We start from the raw sequence: 24,167 nt of genomic DNA, 5'->3' as shown, positions 1-24,167 counted from the left end.
AATGCAGCAAGGTTTCACCAGAAAATGATCATAATGCAGCAATGTTTCACCAGAAAATGATCGTAATGCAGCAATGTTTCACCAAAAATAATAATAATGCAGCAATGTTTCACCAGAAAATAATCGTAATGCAGCAATGTTTCACCAAAAATAGTCGTAATGCAGCAATGTTTCACCAGAAAATTATCATAATGCAGCAATGTTTTACCAGAAAATTATCGTAATGCAACAATGTTTCACCAGAAAATTATCGTAATGTGTGCAGCAATGTTTCACCAGAGAATAATCGTAATGCAGCAATGTTTCACCAGAAAATAATCATAATGTGGCAATGTTTTACCAGAAAATAATCATATTGTGGGCAGCTTTTCACCAGAAAATAATTATAATGCAGCAATATTTCACCAGAAAATAATCGTGATGCGACAATGTTTCACCAGAAAATTATCGTAATGCGGCAAGGTTTCACCAAAAAAATAATCATAATGCGGCAATGTTTCACCAGAAAATAATCGTGATGCGACAATGTTTCACCAGAAAATAATTGGAATGTGGGCAGCATTGTTTCACCAGAACATAATTGTAATGTGGGCAGCATTTCACCAGAAATTTATCATAATGCAGCAATGTTTCACCAGAAAATAATTTTAATGCAGCAATGTTTCACCAGAAAATAATTGTAATGCAGCAATGTTTCACCAAAAATTGTCGTAATGCAGCAATGTTTCACCAGAAAATAATTGTAATGTGGCAATGTTTCACCAGAAAATAATCATAATGTGGGCAGCTTTTCACCAGAAAATAATTATAATGCAGCAATGTTTCACCAGAAAATAATCGTAATGCGGCAATGTTTCACCAAAAATAATCATAATGCAGCAACGTTCCACCAGAAAATAATCGTAATGCAGCAATGTTTTGCCAAAAATTGTCGTAATGCAGCAATCACCAGAAAATAATCGTAATGTGGCAATGCTTCACCAGAATGTGGGCAGCTTTTCACCAGAAAATAATAGTGATGTGGCAATCTTTCACCAGAAAATAATCGTGATGCAACAATGTTTCAACAGAAAATAATCGAAATGCAGCAGTGTTTCACCAGAAAATTATCATAATGCAGCAATGTTTCACCAGAAAATAATCGTAATACAGCAATGTTTCACCAAAAATAATCGTAATGCAGCAATGTTTCACCAGAAAATTATCATAATGCAGCAAGGTTTTACCAGAAAATCATAATGCAGAAATTTTTCACCAGAAAATTATCGTAATGCAGCAATGTTTCACCAAAAATAATAATAATGCAGCAATGTTTCACCAGAAAATAATCGTAATGCAGCAATGTTTCACCAAAAATAGTCGTAATGCAGCAATGTTTCACCAGAAAATTATTGTAATGCAGCAATGTTTCACCAGAAAATTATCATAATGCAGCAATGTTTCACCATGAAATTATCATAATGCAGCAATGTTTCAAAAGAAAATTATCGTAATGCAACAATGTGTCACCAGAAAATTATCGTAATGTTTGCAGCAATGTTTCACCAGAGAATAATCGTAATGCAGCAATGTTTCACCAGAAAATAATCATAATGTGGCAATGTTTCACCAGAAAATAATCATAATGTGGGTAGCTTTTCACCAGAAAATAATTATAATGCAGCAATATTTCACCAGAAAATAATCGTGATGCGACAATGTTTCACCAGAAAATAATCGTAATGCGGCAAGGTTTCACCAGAAAATAATCATAATGCGGCAATGTTTCACCAGAAAATAATCGTGATGCGACAATGTTTCACCAGAAAATAATTGTAATGTGGGCAGCATTGTTTCACCAGAAAATTATCGTAATGCAGCAATGTTTCACCAGAAAATAATTTTAATGCAGCAATGTTTCACCAGAAAATAATTGTAATGCAGCAATGTTTCACCAGAAAATAATCGTAATGCAGCAATGTTTCACCAGAAAATAATTATAATGCAGCAATGTTTCAACAGAAAATAATAGTAATGTGTGCAGCGTTTCACCAGAAAATAATGGCCACCTGTAAAAAAAAAAAAAGCATTTACTCACCTGCAGAAGAATCCGTTCCCGGTGCGCAGCTCACCCAATGATCTTCCTGTAGCCAGCCGTTACAAAAGTCTCGCGATGAAAGGCAGAGAGCAGGGCTACAGGAAGATGGAGCCCGAAGCTCTGTACTGGAGACGCAAACAGTCTCCAGTGCAAGGCTTCGGATGCCATCTTCCCATAGCCCTGCTCTGCATGTCTGGAGCTTAGGATTAGTTGTTCAATGTGGTAGCAGCAAGAATCTGCACTGAGGACACAGAACACAGGCCTACCTAACTCTCTCCCTGTCAGCAGCATACTCTCCCTGATCTGCCTAGCACAGAAGCCAAACACAGACTGCAAAATGGCTTCTGTGTTGGCTTTCTGATAGATGCACGGGCAGTCCAGGTGGGAGGGATAGCTGATTGGCTGCCATGTGCCTGCTGACTGTGAGGTGAGGGGTCAAAGCTTAGCTGAATGATGATATATAGGGGGCGGGTCGAACACGCCATGTATTCGTCTGAGGGGGCGAACGCGTACCCCCCGGGCGAATAGTTCTGCCCATCTCTAATGATCTGTGGTTGGAAAAAAAAACCCTCATTGTATGACAAACCTGTTTCCCAGCATGCATTGTTCCCATTCCTTACACACGTGTCCCACATGTGATCTGTAGCAAGAGCACATCCCCCTGGTAGGTTGGATGTGGCAGAACATGGGTTGTTTTGGAAGGAGATAACATGAAGCAGGAAATAGCACTGAATTCCTCTGAAGCACTTGCTGCTTGATAAAAAGACTATTTATAATTTAATTGCCACAATAAAAGATTCTCGTTGAGCTGACAGAAATGCAGAGGAGGTGAAGAAACACGCGTGTCCTGGGCCTGATAGCAGTGCACCAGAGTGAAGCTATGACTTGTGTCAACATTTGCAAGGTCAGTGAACGGAGGTGCAGAGAGATCACTGCAAAACTCCAAAACAGCAAATCCCGGCCTCCTGTCACTCCTGCCACCAATGTCACCAGCGACTTCAACAAAATGGCCGTCACACTGAGCACCAGAAGAGTGTCACCCCTTCCTGTACTGCTGGAGTCTGGCCAGGCAGGTGCCCAGCCAGCCAGAAAGAGAACAGACCTGATTGGCTGCTGAATGAAGAAGCACCAGGGGGTGAAACATGTTGGCTTCAATTGGTTATCAGTCTTCTGCAGGGATGCGTGGGGAATGGGTATCATCCTCTCTTTTCATGTTTTATTTCTAGGGGTTGCATTTCAATTTTCTTTGTTTCGATCACGGCATACGAGGGAGTCGCATGATTCAGGGGCAATGAGCAAAAACTGCTAAAATGGGCAAGATAGCAGTCTTTGCCCACTGCTGATGATCAGCTGACATTTTTAGTAAGATTTGGTGGGGGCTAGCATCCACCAGGCCCCTAGACTCTCTCCAGGCCCTAGGCAACTGCCTAGGTTTGACCTGTATATGATCCAGCTCTGAACCCTGGATGAGCTCTCCCCGCCGTCATAAAGCCCCCTATACTGACCTCCAAGGGTCTTCAAGTTTAGGATTCTGTCCAGACAGTCTATGGGAATGCAGCATATCTGACTGGTCCGAACTCCAACACAGCACGACACTCCCTGCATGCCTACCACACCACTTCCTGGAAGCACAAAGGAAGGGATGGAAATTCTCCTATACGGGTACACAGGGCACCAATACAATCCAGAAAAGTTTCTGACCCGTCTTCACACTATCCAAGCAACATAACATTTTCCTAGCATTGCCTTTCCACTTCAATGTGCAACTGAAATTGACTCAATGTTCAGCATTTACGCATTTGCTTCATCAACACTTCCACAACATTCCCAATCTCTCCTCTTCCAGGACAGAGGGAAAAAAATTGAACGCCGCTCACCACCACTCCCACCTGTGCAATGGCTGCAACAAATCCACCCCTGCACAACAGTCAGCACCACTAAACCCTGCGGAAAAGCCACCGCCACTGTGCAATGGCCGCCATCACTCCGCTCCTGCACAATGGCCACCACCACTCCGCCCCTGCACAATGGCCACCACCACTCCGCCCCTGCACAATGGCCACCACCACTCCGCCTCTTCACAATGGCCTCCACCACTCCACCCCTGCACAATGGCCACCACCACTCCATCCCTGCACAACGTCCAACACCACCCCTGCACAATGGCCACTGCCACTCTATCCCTGCACAACGGCCACCACCACTCCATCCCTGCACAACTGCCACCACCACTCCCACCCTGCACAATTGTCATACTCACCATCGGGGTCCTCCTCGGAGCTCTCGGGGGCGCCCTCTAGTGCGCACGCGCGGGGGCTCTCTGGTCCTTGTAGTCCCTCTTCCTGCACGGCGTTTGGCGCTGCGCGCAGTGCGCATGCGCACAGTGCCGTGCGCGCGCGCGCGTCTGCGCGTGCATAACCATATGCGCGCGCGCGCATGCGCAAACGGGGGCGCGCGCTCTGCGCATGCGCAGAGCGCTAATTTCGGCGCCAATTCACAGTATAAAAGCAGCACTGTCCCTAACTGCAGTGCTGCTCGTTCTGATCAGTTTGGCTAGCCTGTTGGTGAACCGTTGTTCCAGTTCTGCTGATTTCCTGATTGATCTCCTGTTGTGACCCCGGCTTGTGACCCCGACTACTCCTGATCTCCGCCTGCCCTGATCTTTGGCTTGTCTTCTGGATAACCGTTGTCTGCTGCCTGCCCTGACCCCTGGCTTGTGACCCCGACTACTCCTGATCTCCGCCTGCCCCGACCTCTTGGCTTGTGACCCCGATTTGTGCTGATCTCTGTTTGCCTGGACTTCCGGATCTCGTCTGACCACTCCTGCTCCACAATTAGTGTCTCTGTTCTCCCAACCACTTGCCGAGACGATCCCAGTAGTGACCTGGTAGGGCACTAGGCAGCGAAGTTCCACATTCCCCTCCTGGGAGTGTGGTCCTGCATCCCCCTCAAGGGGGTGTGGGTGAAGACCCGTGGTCACCTAGACTCCACTACTGGGTAAAGTCTCTTCCATCGTGGGAAGGTCAACAGGGACTGAAGAGAATATCCAGTCAGTTCCTAACAACAATGTCGACCACCACTCCCCCCCTGCACAATGGCCACTGCCACTCCACCCCTGCACAATGGCCACCGCCACTCCACCCCTGCACATTGGCCACTGCCACTACTCCCCTGCACAACGGCCACCACCACTCCTCCCCTGCAAAACGGCCACCACTACTCCACCCTGCACAATGACCACCACCACTCCACCCCTGCACAATGGCCACCACCACTTTATCCCTGCACAATGGCCACCACCACTTTATCCCTGCACAATGGCCACCACCACTCCTCCCCTGCACAATGGCCACCACCACTCCTCCCCTGCAAAACGGCCACCACTACTCCACCCTGCACAATGGCCACCACCACTCCCCCCCTGCACAATGGGCACCACCACCACTCCTCCCCTGCACAATGGCCACCATCACTCCCCCCACCGGAAGAATGGCCACCACCACTCTCGCCCTGCACAATGGCCACCACCATTCCCACCATGCACAATGGCCACCACCATTCCCACCATGCACAATGGCCACCACCACTCCCCCCCCCTGCACAATGGCAACCACCACTTCATCCCTGCACAATAACCAACTCTCCGCCCCTGCACAATGGCCACCACCACCACTCCGCCCCTGCACAATGGCCACCACCACTCCTCCCCTGCACAATGGCTACCACCACTCTGCCCCCCTGCACAATGGCCACCTCCACCACTCCACCCCTGCACAATGGCCACCACCACCACTCCACCCCTGCACAATGGCCACCACAAACATGCCGCCCCTGCACAATGGCCACCACCACTCCCCCCCTGCACAATGGCCACCACCACCCCTCCCCCCTGCACAATGGCCACCACCACTCCCCCCCTGCACAATGGCCACCACCACTCCCCCCCTGCACAATGGCAACCACCACTCCCGCCCTGCACAATGGCCACCACCACTCCCACCCTGCACAATGGCCACCACCACTCCTCCCCTGCACAATGGCCACCACCACTCCACCCCTGCACAATGGCCACCACCACTTTATCCCTGCACAATGGCCAACACTCCGCCCCTGCACAATGGCCACCACCACTCCTCCCCTGCACAACGGCCACCACCACTCCTCCCCTGCAAAACGGCCACCACTATTCCACCCTGCACAATGGCCACCACCACTCCCCCCCCCTGCACAATGGGCACCACCACCACTCCTCCCCTGCACAATGGCCACCATCACTCCCCCCACCGGAAGAACGGCCACCACCACTCTCGCCCTGCACAATGGCCACCACCACTCCCGCCCTGCACAATGGCCACCACCACTCCCGCCCTGCACAATGGCCACCACCACTCCCCCCCCCCTGCACAATGGCAACCACCACTTCAGCCCTGCACAATAACCAACTCTCCGCCCCTGCACAATGGCCACCACCACCACTCCGCCCCTGCACAATGGCAACCACCACTCCTCCCCTGCACAATGGCCACCACCACTCCCCCGCTGCACAATGGCAACCACCACTCCCGCCCTGCACAATGGCCACCACCACTCCCACCCTGCACAATGGCCACCACCACTCCTCCCCTGCACAATGGCCACCACCACTCCACCCCTGCACAATGGCCACCACCACCATGCCGCCCCTGCACAATGGCCACCACCATTCCCCCCCTGCACAATGGCCACCACCACTTCTCCCCTGCACAATGGCCACCACTCCGCCCCTGCACAATGGCCACCACCACCACTCCGCCCCTGCACAATGGCCACCACCATTCCCCCCCCCCCCTGCACAATGGCCACCACCACTCCTGCCCTGCACAATGGCTGCCACCACTTCTCCCCCTGCACAATGGCCACAACTCCTTCCCTGCACAATAGCCACCGCCACTCCAGACTGCACAATGGCCACCAACACTCCATCCCTGCTCAATGGTCACCAGCACTTCTCCCCTGCACAATGGCCACCACTCTGCCCCTGCACAATGGCCACCACCACCACTCCGCCCCTGCACAATGGCCACCAACTCCTTCCCTGCACAATAGCCACCGCCACTCCAGACTGCACAATGGCCACCAACACTCCATCCCTGCTCAATGGTCACCAGCACCCCACCCCCTCACAATGGCTACCACCACCACTCCACCCCTGCACAATGATCACCACCACTCCCCCTGCACAATGGTCACCGCCACTCCTCCCCTCCACAATGTCCACCACCACTCCACCCCTGCACAATGGCCACCACCACTCCACCCTTGCACAACATCCACCACCAATCCATCCCCGCACAACGGCCACCACCACTCCTGCCCCCGCACAACTACCACCACCACTCTGCCACTACACAACTACCACCACCACTCTGCCCCTGCACAACTACCACCACCACTCTGCCCCTGCACAACTACCACCACCACTCTGCCCCTACACAACTACCACCACCACTCCCCCTGCACAATGGCCACCATCACTACCCCTGCACAATGGCCACCACCACTCCCCCTGCACAATGGCCACCACCACTCCTCCCCTGCACAATGGCCACCACCACTTCATCCCTGCACAATGGCCAACTCTCCGCCCCTGCACAATGGCCACCACCACCACTCCGCCCCTGCACAATGGCCACCACCACTCCTCCCCTGCACAATGGCCACCACCACCATGCCACCCCTGCACAATGGCCACCACCACCACTCCACCCCTGCACAATGGCCACCACCACCATGCCGCCCCTGCACAATGGCCACCACCATTCCCCCCCTGCACAATGGCCACCACCACTTCATCCCTGCACAATGGCCACTCTCCGCCCCTGCACAATGGCCACCACCACCACTCCGCCCCTGCACAATGGCCACCACCACTCCTCCCCTGCACAATGGCCACCACCACTCCGACCCCCCTGCACAATGGCCACCACCACCATGCCACCCCTGCACAATGGCCACCACCATTCCCCCCCCTGCACAATGGCCACCACCACTTCTCCCCTGCACAATGGCCACAACTCCTTCCCTGCACAATAGCCACAGCCATTCCTTCCCTGCACAATGGCTACCACCACTCTATCCCTGCTCAATGGCCACCAGCACCCCACCCCCTCCCTGCACAACGGCCACCACCACTCCATCCCTGCTCAATGGCCACCACCACCCCACCCCCTCACAATGGCCACCACCACTCCGCCCCTGCACAATGATCACCACCACTCCCCCTGCACAATGGCCACCACCACTCCTCCCCTGCACAATTGTTACCAACACTCCACCCCTGCACAATGGCCATTACCACTCCCCCTGCACAATGACCACCGCCACTCCTCCCCTGCACAATGGCCACCACCACTCCTCCCCTGCACAATGGCCACCGCCACTCCTCCCCTGCACAATGGCCACCACCACTCCTCCCCTGCACAATGGCCACCACCACTCCTCCCCTGCACAATGGCCACCACCACTTATCCCCTGGACAATGGCCACCGCCACTCCTCCCCTGCACAATGGCCACCACCACTCCGATCCTGCACAATGGCCACCACCACTCCTCCCCTACACAATGTCCACCACCACTCCTCCCCTGCACAATGGCCACCACCACTCCACCCCTGCACAATGGCCACCACCAATCCTTACCCCCCCCCCCCCCTGCACAATAGCCACCACCATTCCACCCTGCACAATGGCCACCACCACTCCACCCTGCACAATGGCCACCACCACTCCCCCCCGCACAATGGCCACCACCACTCCATCTCTGCACAATGGCCACCACCACTCCCCCCCCTGCACAATGGCCACCACCACTCCTCCCCTGCACAACGGCCACCACCACTCCACCCTGCACAATGGCCACCACCACTCCCCCCCCCCCCCCTGCACAATGGCCACCACCACTCCTCCCCTGCACAATGGCCACCACCACTCCCCCCCCCCTTTCACAATGGCCACCACCACTCCACCCTGCACAATGGCCACCGCCACTACTCCCCTGCACAATTGTTACCAACACTCCACCCCTGCACAATGGCCACCGCCACCCCCCCCTGCACAATAGCCACCACCATTCCACCCTGCACAATGGCCACCGCCACCCCCCCTGCACAATAGCCACCACCATTCCACCCTGCACAATGGCCACCACCACTCCACCGTGCACAATGGCCACCACCACTCCCCCCCCTGCACAATGGCCACCACCACTCCTCCCCTGCACAACGGCCACCACCACTCCATCTCTGCACAATGGCCACCACCACTCCCCCCCCTGCACAATGGCCACCACCACTCCTCCCCTGCACAATGGCCACCACCTCCCCCCCCCCCCTTTCACAACGGCCACCACCACTCCACCCTGCACAATGGCCACCACCATTCCCCCCTACACAATGGTCTCTATCGCTCCTGATATTTCTTGTCTGAACAGAGGATCTAGTTTAGATTTTTATGAAGGGCTCCTAGAAGCTTATTTCCTGTATCCCCCCTTCCCCCTCCCCCCCCCCCCCCCCCCCCAGGAAGAGTTCAGAATGAGGATTGTGGGATCGCAATAGATTATATGTGAATCAGATAGCTGTAACCATGGCGACGCTGGAATCACAGTGATAGATCATCTGTGGATCAGATGACTGCAACCATAGCGACGCAGCCATTGATAAGAGATTGGGAAGCTATCTCAGCAGTATTATTTGCTCACTCATTCTGGGTAATATTTAAGCTGCTTGGAGCTGATAATTTATCTTTATAATGAGATCAGAGGAATTCTGTCACATGACGTCCCTTTCCATGTGTCATCCAATTATAGGGGTTATGTGTGAAGGAGAACAGCCCATCGATTACTGTCACCCCCAAACATTGAGGCACCCCCACGCCGATCTCCTCCACCTTCCGGGAATTGTCTGCCTGATGTAATGTAACTACCCTTCCTGCTACACAGGGCAACTCCAATTATTCATTTCAATCCAAAATGCTGGTCATGTGACCAACTATTCTCATCCAATTAGGGTTGTGGCTCTAATCCCGAGACCCCTCCCCTATGTCAGGAAGTAAAGTTGCCAATCTTAATTTTCCTTCGACATTCACAATGACCATTCAAAGTCCTAATGCAAAATTTCAGGCACATTCCTATTCATTTTGCACATAACCATAATAACTGTTACAATGAGAATGTCCGTGCCAATCACACAATGTCTCACAGGCAGTATAAGCAATCCAAACTGAGTCCGCTGCAGGTAGTTCCAGTTGTGATACAATTCAATACGACAGTCCCACTGCGAGGAGCAGTTGAAAAAGTCGCAGCCAAAAAATATTTATCGATTTATGTGGGCGCAATTGTTATTTATCGTAATATAGAAAGCCGTTACGCTATTTAGCAGGTGGCTGCAATTGAATTGAAATTTATCGTATTGTTAGTGGGGATCGGGATGTTTCAAGGTTAGGCACCACCAGGGGAGTCTTAGGGCTAGGCAGCACCAGGGAGGGAGGTCCTAGGGTTGGCACTACCAGGGGGGTCCTAGAGTTAGACACAAGGAGGATCTTAGGGTTAGGAACTACCAGGGGGGGTCTTAGGGTTAGGAACCACCAGCGGGTCTTAGGGCTACGCACCACCAGGGGGGTCCTAGGGTTAGGCAATACCAGGGGGGTCCTAGGGTTTGGCACTACCAGGGGGTTTTAGGGTTAGGCACCACCAAGGGGGTCTTAGGGTTAGGCACCACCAGGAGGGTTCTAGGATTAGGCACCACAAGGGGGGTTTCAGGGTTAGGCATCACCAGAGGGGTTTTAGGGTTAGGCACCACCAGGGGAGGTTTCTGTGTGAGAGTAGGGAGAGGCAAGGTTATAGTTAGGTTCAACATTATCAGTAAATTTACTGATAAAATGTAATACCGCAATTAAATTGTTATTTACCGTTTTTATTATCGTTTTTGTAATTTAACAATTACAATTTGCGCTCAAATCGTTATTTACCGATATTGCTAGTAATATCGTTATTTAATGTTGCACCTAAATTATCTCGAGACTTTTTCAAATGCATGCCCGCTGCGCTCTCCTCAAAGTCCTACAGTGAATAAAAGCAATCTCTCATAGCGTGATACTGCATAGGCATGCAAACTTTTTTTATTGCACATCAGGCATGCATCTCCCAGTGTATGTGAATCACACCGTGCTCATCACTATGTGGGTTCACTGCACCCCCTTCCACCAGCAGCTCACCAGATCCAAACCACCTCAGCTCGCAGGTGGATCAAGTGCTTACTGAGATTCCTCACTGCTGTATATGAACGAACCCAGCGGATCACACTCTTCAATGTGTCAAAATTACGTTTTAATCCATAACAAGCAAAAAAAAAATGACATTGTGCAGCACTATTAAAAAGTTAGCTTCCAACTGAACGCAAGAATTGGTTTTCATCAAGCACATCACATATCATTCTGCCCTGCTGCCCATCCAGTTTCCGGCGTCCCGCTAGCTCACTGTAATCCTGGTACGGCGGTGGTTTCTCTCCGATATCCATATAGCGTGTCCCCTCCTGATCGGTAGGCCTGCTGACGTCAGACCGGCTGGCTCCACCCTGGCAGAGCGCCCTTTCATCGTCACTTCCGGACTCATCAGGGGCTACGGAGCCAGTATTCTGACTGGTTCAAATAATGCTTCTTGCACGCTTAGTCCCGCCTACACTTCTAAACGTCACTCTGGACGGTCAGCAGTTTTCTACAATAGATTTCAACTCTAGCATACAATTCTATGCAACTTAAAAACAAATAAAATAGGACTTAATATCCATTATTGTATTATATATCTATGCAAAAATAAAATAAAATAGAAATTAAACTCCTAATGCATTGCAAATCTCATTCAATATGCATTACCCTATGATTTCATTTTGCGCACTAATAAATGCAGGCTCAATATGCTCACCCCCTCCTGTCCTGTAACCCTCTTCATCATTTCATCATTCATCCTCTCACTACAATCCTATATGGCCAAATTGGCTCAAATATATGCAGTTACATTCTTGCTGATTTTAGATGCATGTTCCACCATAATTGTGTCACGTCAATATATTGATGCCTTAAAGTGCCACAATTATGTGATCCCCATTATGTACCTCTTCTAATCCCTCAAGCCCATAACCTGATTAATATATCAAAAGTAACAGGCAGCAGTTACAATTCATATGTAATGTTTACAGATTAATACTACTGTGTTCGTGTTCCCCAACCACCCTCCCACCTTTTTTTCCAGTTTTCTACTCCCTAAAACCAAAATTCCCCATCCCATCAGCCCCTCCTAACCAAGGTGCTTCACTGCTCAATTGATCTATCCATCCTTAGCTATAAAGCAGTTTAAATGAAATGCGATATTAAAACCATGCAGAGTCATAGTTTCCACCTACCCTCCTATCTGAGATTTATCACATACTAGCAGGACTGGGCCGAGGCAGAGAGAGGCTCCAGCCTCAGGGTGCAGTGTAGGAGGGGACACAACTCACTCAGCTATCATTCCCATCACCCTCCTAACATCACACACCATAATACTGTATAGGGACAGGCAGAGGCAGAGAGGATCCAGCCTCAGGACGCAGTGTAGCAGGGGGCCAAGGGCGGGGCCAAGGCGAGAGAGGCTCCAGCCTCAGGGCACAGTGTAGGCGGGGGGGCGCACAACTCACTGAGCTATCATTCCCCCAGGGCCAGACCAAGGCAGAGGCAAGAGAGGCTCCAGCCTCAGGGTGCAGTGTAGGAGGGGGGACACAACTCACTCAGCTATCATTCCCATCACCCGCCTCCCTCCCAATAACATCACACACCATAATACTGTAAACCAGGCAGAGGCAGAGAGGCTCCGGCCTCAGGGAGCAGTGTAGGAGGGGGCACAGGGCCAGGCCGAGGTAGAGGCAAGAGAGGGTCCAGCCTCAGAGCGCAGTGAAGGAAGGGGCACACAGCTCATTCAGCTATCATTCCCCTATTGTGTTTGATACAGAGAGACATAAAAAAAGGGGATACATGGCAGTGACTGCAAGCCAGATAACTAGAGATTAAGGTGTTGGGGCCCCGGGGCGCCTCTTAGTCTAATAGCAAAAAGTGTTTGATGGCTGGAGTGGGAGGGATGGGAGGGCACACTTTGGGGTCTCAGCCTTAGGTGCTCAGCCTTGTCCCGGCTCGGCGTACTAGACTGGCCCCTCTCCATTTCTTTCTATATTTCTCAATCCCCACGATTCGTGTGAATAACGCGGCACTTTGCGCGCGCAAAAGTCCGCGAACGGCACTTCACATGCAAACTGTTTAGCACACCCGTGCTAAACATTTTGCACGGCTTTGTGAATCAAGCCCATTTGTGTTCTACAGGTGATACATTGGTCCAACTCATGTCCTGCCGGTGCTCCTAGATGTAAATTGGCAGCCTCTAACTGCCCCAGCCTCCCTTACAATATCTGAAAGGAAAGAATCCCTTTTGGCCCAATAGATCTCTCACATTCTATTGTGGTCCCCCTATGAAACTGGAGACCAAATTCGATTTTAAGGTAAGGGTCCTTTTACATTTAATCAGTTGCTCTCAGTTAAAACGGAAAGAAAGCTGATTTTCAAAGTAAGCCCCATGTTTTCCTATGGCACCTTTCACACTTAACGCGTTTTAACTGAAATCTTCTTCCCAATGCACTGCTATGGAAAAAACGCGTACCAACGCACACTAACGCATACCAAGTGTAAAAGGGCCCTAAACCTTGGTTTTTCAGGAATGCACATTAATTGCCCAAAAACATTTTTGGCTTTGTTCCCACTGAATGAAACGTAGCATTTTTGGGTAATTATGCATCATTGCGGAATGGTCAGGTGCAAAATGAATGTATGAACTCAACCCAATGTTTGGGGGGTGACAATCGATGGAACACTTTCGTATATAACGAATTTTGCATAAACATTGTATTTTATACATGTGATCCAGCGCTGAGCTATCTGGAAGCGTCCAAAAATGAGCGTCCGCAGTGTGCAGGACACCTGGTGCCCGCGCAGTATCACGCAGCCTCTTGGTCTCGACTTTTTTTGCTAATGGGTGTGATCATGGTTGAGGAACATCGCGATAGTCCCAGCGCTGGATTGTTGGTCGGGAGGAGTACGTGGGAAACCTCTGGGGGATCTGGGGTAAGTACGTGACTTTCTCTCATTTTCTGTCCCAGGTTGGCGTTAAAATGTATAAAATAAGTCTGCCGAACTTGAGACTCGGTATATAGGCGAGGACACATTTCGTTCTCACAAAAGATTGAAGATAATTTAGTGTTTCTATGACCTCGTTGTGTACTACTATAATGGCATTTTATATTGTTTTTCAATCCTAATAAAGAGTCGATCACAATGTTAGCTGACGCAGGAAGTGAAAGCAATGACTTGATCATTTCTGGTACATGTGAATATTTTATATTTACCACTTGCAGCCAGCAGATGCTGCACAAGGTGCAGCACTGAGACACCCTGCCCCCCTCTCTCCTGACCAATCAGACGCCTCCTGGTTTCTGCCATCATCACAGAGCATTCCTATGAGACATCCCTCCCCCTCCTGACCAATCAGATTCCTCCTGGTTCTGCCATCATCACAGAGAGTGACTGCAGGCTGTGCAGAGGTTCTCATGAGAAATCCAAGCATGCTTTGCCATCTGAGTGACGTGGCTGCTCCCTATGGTCATATTTATTGTAAAACACAAGGAAAGACAAAAGTAAATATCACAAAAAAGAAGTTCAGTAATACTGATGAAAACCCACAACATGATGCAATCAGATAGATGAGTATTTACTGTAGCATGAAGGATGGTCTAACCCAGAGCAGGTTCAAGGTTACACAGTGTACATCTCTGCTTCATTCACCTCCTCCCCACATAACACACCCAATCAGGGTACAAATGCGGCATCATATGGGACACCTTTATTACTGCATTCTGGGAAAAGTCCAACCAAAAACTCTGATCGTATTTAAAGGATACCCGAAGTGACATGTGACATGATGAGATAGACATGTGTATGTACAGTGCCTATCACACAAATAACTATGCTGTGTTCCTTTTTTATTTCTCTGTCTGAAATAGTTAAATATCAGGTATTTAAGTGGCTGACTCAGTCCTGACTCAGACAGGAAGTGACTACAGTGTGACCCTCACTGATAAAAAATTCCAACTATAAAACACTTTCCTAGCAGAAAATGGCTTCTGAGAGCAAGAAAGAGATAAAAAAGGGGCATTTCTTCAGGTATCCTTTAAAGCGTCCCTAAAGCGCAATAGAAGTACAAAAACAGATACCCGAGTGGAGAGAAAGCCCTGTCCACAGCTAATCCAAAGGCTTCCCCAATCTTCCTTGAGCCCACCAATCCAGCACTGGGACCCTCTGAACATATTCATAAACAGCTGGTGAAAGATCCCTTTGTGGCTGAGCTCCGCCTTGTAGACATACTGGGCAGGGCCGGATTCATTATAAGGCACTGCAGGCACATGCCTACAGGCGCCTGATGAGGGAAAGGCGGCTCACTCCCTACCGGATCACCTCCCTCCTTCACTATGCAGAGTCTTAAATGCCTCCGCGTTTATATTCCACCGTCAAAATCTCCCTTCAGTCAGGGCCACCTCTAGTTACTTAACACTGAGTGTACCTCTGGCTACCTAATGCTAAGGGATAACTGTAGCTACCTATGACAGGGAAGGGAAGTAAGGGAGGAGTGACAGCTGGGACAGCCAGCAAACTTGTGGTGCGGTTTGGTGGGTGTTTCTAGGTTCCTATAGGGCGAAGTCTAGGGAGCCAGGACATCTGTGCCTATAGGCTCCTGTGAGGTAAATCCGGACCGGATACTGGGCATGCGTGAGTATGGTCTGAGCATGCCCAGTAGAAGGAAGCTGCTTGGGCATGACTTTTCCCACCATGCACAAGCAGCTTTTGTTCTTCTGGGCATGTGTAGACCATACCTATGCAAATGGGGTAAAGAAGCAGGTGTACTCAGATAGAAGCACAGCCACGAAGAAGAAGAGGGTCCCAGTGGTGGATTGGGGGGCTCCAGGAGGATCTGGGAAGCCTCTAGACTGTCCATAGGCTTCCAACTGCTGAGGTGAGTATCAAGATCTCCCAACTCCTCCCCCCCTGCCTCCCCGGTCACTTTGCTGTATACTATCAATTACTGTTTTAGGTGGAGTTGGTTTTTCTTTGTGTTCTGCTGGAGGACTCTGTATACAATAAGATTATAATGGGCCTTGTCTGGTGGACCTTCTAGTAATTGCATGGTGTGATTCTCCTGCAGGTCCTGCCAGGAATTATACCACAATGTTTTCATCGGTTCAGCTACCGAGGTGTCTGATAGAGATCAAAAGTCCTAGAGGAAAAAAGAGTGATTTGTAGAGATCAGCTGTTTCTTAAAGCCAGACAACTCTCTCTATTGTCCCAATGACAAATTCCAGTTTGTGGACAAAGTCCTGTACGCTGGAGAATATGGATCTCCGACCACTGACCAAACTCCATTCCAACTAACCAGCTATTTATTCTTTTTTGAAGTTTGTACTCTTCTTAGTTTGGTGGTGGCATGTGTCAGAGAAGCATCGGTCTACCTGGTTCCAGCACAGGCTCCGTGCCCAGCACCCCTGAGGCGATTACCATGGTGGGAACAGGAAGGCAAGCAGGTAAGTGTCCTCCTGAAACCATGGCTTGGATGCTTGAGCTTTTTACTTATGATGGACATGAGCCCAATGTTGGGATCAGAATGGCAATATTACAAAATGAACCCAGGACTGGAGCTCAGTTCCCAAAATCTGCTTCTGCTTCGGATTGTCAGTGTGTGTGGTGATAGACAATCTGCACACAATAATATCTGACACGCTTTGGGGGTGATCAAGAAACGATCAGTCCAATTTCTAACTTAATAAGAGATCTCTTTCTTACCCAGAATGCCACACTTCTAATGAATGTTTAATGTTTTAGTGCTAATATTTCCAAGGGTAGAACTATCCACGGACTTTATGTAATCCAGGATTGTCCACCATAACATCTGGAATTTTTCAGTCTGAGGCTGGCCATACACGGGCCAATGACAGCCAGATATGCCAAACTCATCGACATCTATCCGATTGGAATCCTGTGATGGATTCCTACCATACATGGCAAATGAAATCTACTAAAACAACCTGGCATCGCTGGAAGGCTATCATGCTGGATGCATGTAATGCTATGCGCCAGCGACTACCCAATAACCCTGCCCCTCCCCATTTGCATGGAGATTTCCAATCTATTCAATCAGGCTGACAAAATATAAACTGCACAAAATCGATAAAAAGTAAATGAAGCAGATATGTTGGTGTAATAGATGGGCAGCAGGTTCCACATTCAGAAATAGAAGAGAAAAATGAGTGTGTGTGGCCGGCATTGCAGCGTCCCCTAGGCAGCAGACGCACAGTACAACCTCTCAATGAGTGTGTTTGGGGCCAGCATTGCAGAGTCCCACAGGCAGCAGACGCACAGTACAACCTCCCAATGAGTGTGTGTGTGTGGCCAGCATTGCAGCGTCCCCTAGCCCCTAGGCAGCAGAGGCATGGTACAACCTCCCAATGAGTATGTGTGTGGCCAGCATTGCAGCATCCCCCAGGCAGGAGATGCACGGTACAACCTCCCAATGAGTGTGTGTGTGGCCAGCATTGCAGCATCCCCAGGCAGGAGATGCACGGTACAACCTCCCAATGAGTATGTGTGTGGCCAGCATTGCAGCATCCCCCAGGCAGGAGATGCACGGTACAACCTCCCAATGAGTATGTGTGTGGCCAGCATTGCAGCATCCCCCAGGCAGGAGATGCACGGTACAACCTCCCAATGAGTGTGTGTGTGGCCAGCATTGCAGCACCCCACAGGCAGCAGATGCACGGTACATCCTCCCAATGAGTGTGTGTGTGGCCAGCATTGCAGCATCCCCAGGCAGGAGATGCACGGTACAACCTCCCAATGAGTGTGTGTGTGGCCAGCATTGCAGTGTCCCCCAGGCAGCAGACGCACAGTACAACCTCCCAATGAGTGTGTGTGTGGCCAGCATTTCAGCGTCCCCCAGGCAGCAGATGTACAGTACAACCTTCCAATGAGAGTGTGTGTGGCCAGCATTGCAGCGTCCCCCAGGCAGGAGATGCACAGAACAACCTCCCAATGAATGTGTGTCTGGCCAGCATTTCAGCGTCCCCCAGGCAGCAGATGCACAGTACAACCTCCCAGTGAGTGTGTGTGAGGTCAGCATTGCAGCGTCTCCCAGGCAGGAGATGCACAGTACAAACTCCCAATGAGTGTGTGTGTGGCCAGCATTGCAGCGTCCCCCAGGCAGGAGATGCACAGTACAACCCACCAATGAGTGTGTGTGTGGCCAGCATTGCAGCATCCCTCAGACAGGAGATGCACAGTACAACCTCCCAATGAGTGTGTGCGGCCAGCATTGCAGCATCCCCCAGGCAGGAAATGCACAGTACAACCTCCCAATGAGTGTGTGTGTGGCCAGCATTGCAGCGTCCTCCAGGCAGCAGCCGCACAGTACAACCTCCCAGTGAGTGTGTGTGGCCAGCATTGCAGCATCCCCAGGCAGGTGAGGGTTAGGAGTCAGGAGGGGTTACAGTTGGCGGGCGAGGTGAGGGTTAGGTGTCAGGGAGGGGTTACAGTTGGGGGGGGAGGTGAGGGTTAGGTGTCAGGAAGCGGTTACAATTAGAGTTGGGCCGAACGGTTCGCCTGCGAACGGTTCCATGCGAACTTCAGTGGTTCGCGTTCGCGTCCCGCAGGCGAACCTTTGCGGAAGTTCGGTTCGCCCCATAATGCACATGGAGGGTCAACTTTGACCCTCTACATCACAGTCAGCAGGCCCAGTGTAGCCAATTAGGCTACACTAGCCCCTGGAGCCCCACCCCCCCTTATATAAGGCAGGCAGCGGCGGCCATAACGGTCACTCGTGTGCTGCCTGCGTTAGTGAGAGTAGGGCGAGCTGCTGCAGACTGTCTCTCAGGGAAAGATTAGTTAGGCTTAACTTGTTCCTGTCTGGCTGCATACCTGTGCTGTGAACCCACCACTGCATACCTGTGTTGTGAACCCACCACTGCATACCTGTGCTGTGAACCCACCACTGCATACCTGTGCTGTGAACCCACCACTGCATACCTGTTCAGTGAACCCACCACTGCATACCTGTGCTGTGAACCCACCACTGCATACCTGTTCAGTGAACCTGCCACTGCATACCTGTTCTGTTCAGTGGACCCGCCACTGTATACCTGTTCATTGAACCCACCACTGCATACCTGTGCTGTGAACCCACCACTGCATACCTGTTCTGTGAACCCACCACTGCATACCTGTGCTGTGAACCCGCCACTGCATACCTGTTCAGTGAACCTGCCACTGCATACCTGTTCTGTTCAGTGGACCCGCCACTGTATACCTGTTCATTGAACCCACCACTGCATACCTGTGCTGTGAACCCACCACTGCATACCTGTTCTGTGAACCCACCACTGCATACCTGTGCTGTGAACCCACCACTGCATACCTGTTCAGTGAACCTGCCACTGCATATCTGTTCTGTTCAGTGGACCCGCCACTGTATACCTGTTCATTGAACCCACCACTGCATACCTGTGCTGTGAACCCACCACTGCATACCTGTGCTGTGAACCCACCACTGCATACCTGTTCTGTGAACCCACCACTGCATACCTGTTCAGTGAACCCGCCACTGCATACCTGTTCTGTTCAGTGGACCCGCCACTGTATACCTGTTCAGTGAACCCGCCACTGCATACCTGTTCTGTTCAGTGGACCCGCCACTGTATACCTGTTCAGTGAACCCGCCACTGCATACCTGTTGTGTTCAGTGAACCTGCCACTGCATACCTGTTCTGTGAACCCGCCACTGTATACCTGTTCTGTTTAGTGAACCCGCCACTGTATACCTGTTCTGTTTAGTGAACCCGCCACTGCATACCTGTTCTGTTCAGTGGACCCGCCACTGTATACCTGTTTAGTGAACCCGCCACTGCATACCTGTTCTGTTCAGTGGACCCGCCACTGTATACCTGCTCTGTTTAGTGAACCCGCCACTGCATACCTGTTCTGTTCAGTGGACCTGCCACTGTATACCTGTTCTGTTTAGTGAACCCGCCACTGCATACCTGTTCTGTTCAGTGGACCCGCCACTGTATACCTGTTCTGTTTAGTGAACCCGCCACTGCATACCTGTTCTGTTCAGTGGACCCGCCACTGTATACCTGTTCAGTGAACCCGCCACTGCATACCTGTTCTGTTCAGTGGACCCGCCACTGTATACCTGTTCAGTGAACCCGCCACTGCATACCTGTTGTGTTCAGTGAACCTGCCACTGCATACCTGTTCTGTGAACCCGCCACTGTATACCTGTTCTGTTTAGTGATCAGCTGGACAGTCACTGTTCTGTCATTCAGCTACATCAGCCAGGCGACCATATGGGCTGTAAAGCCACCAAAACCTGCACTCTCGCCATGGTGCGCACCAGTCCAGCACGGCCGTCACTACACAAACAGCTGTTTGCGGTGCGTTACACGGTGAGTTTGGTGTGTCAGTGTGAAGCAGTACCTTAATTACACTACCTGATTGATGTATACACATGCAAGATGTTTGAAAGCACTTTAGGCCTGTCATTTAGCATTCAATGTGATTTCTGCCCTTAAAACGCTGCTTTGCGTCAAATCCAGATTTTTCCCCGGGACTTTTGGCATGTATCCCACTCCGCCATGCCCCCCTCCAGGTGTTAGACCCCTTGAAACATCTTTTCCATCACTTTTGTGGCCAGCATAATTATTTTTGTTTTTCAAAGTTCGCATCCCCATTGAAGTCTATTGCGGTTCGCGAACTTTAACGCGAACCGAACCTTCCGCGGAAGTTCGCGAACCAGGTTCGCGAACCTAAAATCGGAGGTTCGGCCCAGCTCTAGTTACAATTGGTGGGGGAGGTTAGGGTTAGGTGTCATGCTGGGAACAAGCCATATGTTTTTCAGCAGATAGATGGTTTGATAGATAATTTCTGACATGTCCGATCAATCGTTTTTCTGATCGATTTCTCATAAAAGTGAATGGAAATTGATAAAAAAAATTGATCAGAAAATCGGAAATAAGATCGGACAGTAAATCGACTGAAAAATCTCATCGTGTATATCCAGCATCAGGAAGGGGTTAAAGTTGTCGGGGGAGGTTAGGGTTCGGTGTCAGGAAGGGGTTACAGTTGGCGGGGGAGGTTAGGGTTATGTGTCAGGAAGTGGTTACAGTTGGCGGAGGAGGTGAGGGTTAGGTGTCAGCCAGGGGTTACAGTTGGTGGGGGAGGTGAGGGTTAGGTGTCAGGGAGGGGTTACAGTTGGTGGGGGAGGTGAGGCTTAGACGTCAGGAAGGGGTCTCAGTTGGCGGGGGAGGTGAGGGTTAGGTGTCAGGGAGGGGCTACAGTTGGCGGTGGAGGTGAGGGTTAGGTGTCAGGGAGGGGTTACAGTTGGTGGGGGAGGTGAGGCTTAGACGTCAGGAAGGGGTCTCAGTTGGCGGGGGAGGTGAGGGTTAGGTGTCAGGAAGTGGTTACAGTTGGCGGAGGAGGTGAAGGTTAGGTGTCAGGAAGGGGTTACAGTTGGTGGGGGAGGTGAGGGTAAGGTGTCAGGGAGGGGTTACAGTTGGTGGGGGAGGTGAGGGTTAGACGTCAGGAAGGGTTTACAGTTGGCGGGGGAGGTGAGGGTTAGGTGTCAGGGAGGGGTTACAGTTGGTGGGGGAGGTGAGGGTTAGTTGTCAGGAAGGGGTAACAGTTGGCGGGGGAGGTGAGGGTTAGGTGTCAGGGAGGGGTTACAGTTGGCGGGGGAGGTTAGGTGTCAGGGAGGGGTTACAGTTGGCGAGGGAGGTGAGGCTTAGGTGTCAGGGAGGGGTTTCAGTTGGCGGAGGAGGTTAGGTGTCAGGGAGGGATTAGAGTTGGGGGAGGTTAGGGTTAGGTAGGGGTTACAGTTGGCGGGGGAGGTTATGTTAGGTGTCAGGAAGGGGTTAGAGTTGGTGGGGGAGGTGAGGGTTAGGTGTCAGGATGGGGTTACAGTTGGCGGGGTAGGTGAGGGTTAGGTGTCAGGGAGGGGTTACAGTTGGCGGGGAGGTGAGGTTTAGGTGTCAGGAAGGGGTTACAGTTGGTGGGGGCGGTAAGGGTAAGGTGTCAGGAAGGGGTTACAGTTGGCGGAGGAGTTGAGGGTTAGGTGTCAGGGAGGGGTTACAGTTGGTGGGGGAGGTTAGGATTAGGTGTCAGGAAGGGGTTACAGTTGGCGGGGGAGGTGAGGGTTAGGTCTCAGGAAGGGGTTACAGTTGGTGGGGGAGGTTATGTTAGGTGTCAGGAAGGGGTTACAGTTGGTGGGGGAGGTGAGGGTTAGGTGTCAGGATGGGGTTACAGTTGGCGGGGGAAGTTAGGGTTAGGCGTCAGGAAGGGGTTATAGTTGGCGAGGGAGGTTAGGGTTAGGCGTCAGGAAGGGGTTAAAGTTGGCAGGGGAGGTGAGGGTTAGGTGTCAGGAAGGGGTTACAGTTGGTGGGGTAGGTGAGGGTTAGGTGTCAGGAAGGGGTTACAGTTGGTGGGGTAGGTGAGGGTTAGGTGTCAGGAAAAGGTTACAGTTGGCGGGGGAGGTGAGGCTTAGGTGTCAGGGAGGGGTTACAGTTGGCGGAGGAGGTTAGGTGTCAGGGAGGGGTTACAGTTGGGGGAGGTTAGGGTTAGGTAGGGGTTACATTTGGCGGGGTAGGTAAGGGTTAGGTGTCAGGGAGGGGTTACAGTTGGCGGGGGAGGTTATGTTAGGTGTCAAGAAGGGGTTAGAGTTGGTGGGGGAGGTGAGGGTTAGGTGTCAGGATGGGGTTACAGTTGGCGGGGAAGGTGAAGGTTAGTTGTCAGGAAGGGGTTACAGTTGGCGGGGGAGTAGAGGGTTAGACGTCAGGAAGGGGTTATTGTTGGTGGGGTAGGTGAAGGTTAGGTGTCAGGGAGGGGTTACAGATGGCGGGGAGGTGAGGGTTAGGTGTCAGAAAGGGTTTAGAGTTGGTAGGGGCGATAAGGGTTAGGTGTCAGGAAGGGGTTACAGTTGGCGGAGGAGTTGAAGGTTAGGTGTCAGGGAGGGGTTACAGTTGGTGGGGGAGGTTAGGATTAGGTGTCAGGAAGGGGTTACAGTTGGTGGGGGAGGTTAGGGTTAGGTGTCAGGATGGGGTTACAGTTGATGGGGTAGGTGAGGGTTAGGCGTCAGGAAGGGGTTACAGTTGGCAGGGAGGTGAGGGTTAGGTGTCAGGAAGGGGTTACAGTTGGCGGAGGAGTTGAGGGTTAGGTGTCAGGGAGGGGTTACAGTTGGTGGGGGAGGTTAGGATTAGGTGTCAGGTAGGGGTTACAGTTGGTGGGGGAGGTTAGGGTTAGGTGTCAGGATGGGGTTACAGTTGATGGGGTAGGTGAGGGTTAGGTGTCAGGAAGGGGTTACAGTTGGCGGGGGAGGTGAGGGTTAGGTGTCAGGGAGGGGTTACAGTTGGCGGGGAGGTGAGGGTTAGGTGTCAGGAAGGGGTTACAGTTGGCGGAGGAGTTGAGGGTTAGGTGTCAGGGAGGGGTTACAGTTGGTGGGAGAGTTTAGGATTAGGTTTCAGGAAGGGGTTACAGTTGGTGGGGGAGGTTAGGGTTAGGTGTCAGGATGGGGTTACAGTTGATGGGGTAGGTGAGGGTTAGGTGTCAGGAAGGGGTTACAGTTGGTGGGGGAGGTTAGGGTTAGGTGTCAGGATGGGGTTACAGTTGATGGGGTAGGTGAGGGTTAGGCGTCAGGAAGGGGTTACAGTTGGCAGGGAGGTGAGGGTTAGGTGTCAGGAAGGGGTTACAGTTGGCGGAGAAGTTGAGGGTTAGGTGTCAGGGAGGGGTTACAGTTGGTGGGGGAGGTTAGGATTAGGTGTCAGGTAGGGGTTACAGTTGGTGGGGGAGGTTAGGGTTAGGTGTCAGGATGGGGTTACAGTTGATGGGGTAGGTGAGGGTTAGGTGTCAGGAAGGGGTTACAGTTGGCGGGGGAGGTGAGGGTTAGGTG

The 24,167-nt window shown here is 51.3% G+C and overlaps 1 protein-coding gene and 1 long non-coding RNA gene across 3 annotated transcripts in view; one reads left to right on the top strand and one right to left on the bottom strand.

Annotated features, from left to right (window-relative positions):
• LOC137542444 (uncharacterized) overlaps positions 1–24,167 on the top strand; it is a 268,779-nt gene that overhangs the window by 144,056 nt on the left and 100,556 nt on the right. For both annotated transcript variants that reach the window (XR_011025431.1, XR_011025430.1), the window contains one exon: positions 16,386–16,761. This is a non-coding gene — a long non-coding RNA (uncharacterized lncRNA). The remainder of the gene's footprint in view (positions 1–16,385; positions 16,762–24,167) is intronic.
• HNF4A (hepatocyte nuclear factor 4 alpha) overlaps positions 1–24,167 on the bottom strand; it is a 213,938-nt gene that overhangs the window by 122,710 nt on the left and 67,061 nt on the right. The window lies entirely within an intron of this gene.

The sequence above is a fragment of the Hyperolius riggenbachi genome, chromosome 12, assembly GCF_040937935.1.
Source record: "Hyperolius riggenbachi isolate aHypRig1 chromosome 12, aHypRig1.pri, whole genome shotgun sequence".
Classification (NCBI taxonomy): domain Eukaryota; kingdom Metazoa; phylum Chordata; class Amphibia; order Anura; family Hyperoliidae; genus Hyperolius; species Hyperolius riggenbachi.
The sequence above is the reverse complement of the archived record's forward strand: the minus strand, read 5'-3'. Positions and strand labels throughout refer to the sequence as shown.